Genomic DNA, 2,506 nt, shown 5'->3' on the forward strand with positions numbered 1-2,506 from the left:
CAAGAGCCCGTTCTGCATGGCCTCTGGGCTATGCACATACCTGATGTGCGGGTGCCCGAACCTCTGTACTAGCTCAGGATGGGATCTCGCCCCTTGAAATGCTTCCCCTGGCTGTGAGACCCCCTGGGGACAGCCACCCCACTTGGCTCCCAGCACGGGGTCCCGGCTACCGCGGGAGCGCTCCGGTCCCTCAACTGAGCCCGGCTATGGACCCTGCTTGCAGCCCTGCAGCCGGACCCATGCGGGCTCACTGCTTGGTGGAGGTCTTTCACCTCTGCGCTGCTGCCAAACTAATGTGTGTGTCCCTGGCCACCAGGCCTGCAGCATGTCGCTCCTCCTGCTCCCCGGACTGTCCCTGTCCTGCTGACTGGCAGCCCTGCACATGGGCTACTTCTGAATTTGCTACCTGAAGAGAAATACCAGTAATAAAATTGTTCATCCCACCAGCTCAGGTCCCCAGGAGAGTCTGTGGAGCATGCTGAGCCCCTGCCATGGGGAACGGTGGTGGAACCCTCTTGTCTCCGGGTTTAGGGCGGGTGCTGGGGCAGCTGGGTCTCCCTGGGCAGCTGGCTTCATCCCATCCAGGCTTCATCCCACCTCCCATCCCACGAGCTGGGAGGTGCAGTGCTGGGCAGGATCAGGCTCGTCTCAGCTCCCAGGGACTGGCAGGAGATGGTGCTGTTACTCCTCTCTCCACGGCAGTCGCTGGGGACCAAAAACCTGGGCTGGTGCCAGGGCCCTGCTTCCATGGGGGCCCCAAGAGTCCAGGAGGCTCCATCTTTCTGGGGGACAGTGCTGATGCTGAGCATGCTGCCCTAAGGGTGGATGGACCCTGGTGTGGTGAGTTGGTGGTCCTGAGAAGTTCACCCAGAGGCATATCCCCACCCACACACACCCCTGAGTGTGAGAAGGGCACAGGAGGGAATTGCGGGATATGTGAGGTGCATGTGCCTGTGTGCACATGCTGGCAGACAGGTCGCATGCACATGTGTGTATGGGTGCAAACAGGATGGTTTAGTGTGTGTGTGTCCTGGCAGGGCAGCTGGGCATGCATAGGTGTGTGCACACATATAGGTAGAACAGTTTGCAGGTGGGTGTATGCAGAACAGGTCAAGGTTGCACATGTGTGCACACGTGTATATAGGTAGAACAACTGGGCGTCTGTCCATATGGTTCAGAGAAATAGCACACATGCGAGTGCTCAGGCATACACAGGTAGGACATTTGTCCTACAGGAACATTTGTCCCACATCTCCTGTAGGACATTTGTCCTGCAGGAGAGGCGAGTGTGTGCATGTGTGTGTGCGCAATACAAGTGCACACGTTAGTGCACACATAAGTGTACAGACCAGCAGGACAACCAGGTATATGTGTGTGCACATGGGCACAGGCGTGTGTGCACACACTTGTGTAGGGAGGCTGTGTGTGTGCCTGTGTGTTCCCGTGAGGCCACCTTGGCCCCATGCTGTGCCCACTCCCCGGGGTTTAGCAGGGCCCTGTCGAACACGAGCAATCCCGTGCCGGCCCCGCACAGGAAGGCGCTAACTCAGCACCTCGTATCAATACCGCTCCACTTACAGCGAAGGCCGCGTAATGAAAATCCAATGGGCACGCTGGTGGGAGTAAATAAGTATGCCATTAAAATGAGAAAATCAAAGCTCTGGACAGGTCTTTTCTCTTGCCCATTGATTTCTTTTATTACGGAAATATTGCTGCTAAATAACATTAGTGTGAACAATCTCAGCAGTGTTTTCCGTAGCGCCCGTGTCAATAACTCCATCACGGGCGGGGGATCCCCCCCAGCCTGGCCACCGGGCCAGCAACCCCACCTGGGCAAAGGGCTGCTCTGGGGGTACCTACCTCCCCGTCCCCAGCTAAGCTGGGATGTGCCTGGCAGAACAGGGTGGCTTGGACAAGTGCCACTGGGATGGAACTGGGCTGGGATCCAGGAGCCCCGGCTGCTTTGCTGTCACAGGAGGGGTTGTCCCCATCCCAGTACTGAGCAGGGACAATGCCAGGCATTCAGGGGTTCCAAAAAGCAGCCCTTCCCTTTGGGGTGGATGTTTGCAGCCTGTTATGGAGCAGGTAAGCATCCCCAGTGACCAGCAGATGAGGGATGGGTCCTGGACACAGCATGTCCCACAGGCTCTTGCTGCCTTCTACCCATCCTTGTCACTCCTCGTCCATGCCAGAGTCCATGCTGGACTGACCCAACTCCCTGCAACTTGCCATCACTTGGTTCACATGGAGAAATTGAAGCATGGGGTGAGAATTCACCCACAGTCACTCAGTTCTAGCACAGTCAGGCCAGGGCTTGCACTCAAGCTGCCGCTCTCCATCGGCTGGCTTACACACAGGCATCCAGCATCCTCCGAGATGCCCACAGGTGGCAGGGACATCCCTGCAGGGCTGGAGGATGTGACCAGGACTCACAGAAGATATGCATCCTTTGGTACCCAGAGGCCAGGTGGGAGCCCAGAGCACCTCACAGGACACCAGATCCCTG

The sequence above is a fragment of the Phaethon lepturus genome, unplaced genomic scaffold (genome assembly GCF_000687285.1).
Source record: "Phaethon lepturus isolate BGI_N335 unplaced genomic scaffold, ASM68728v1 scaffold37364, whole genome shotgun sequence".
Lineage (NCBI taxonomy): Eukaryota > Metazoa > Chordata > Aves > Phaethontiformes > Phaethontidae > Phaethon > Phaethon lepturus.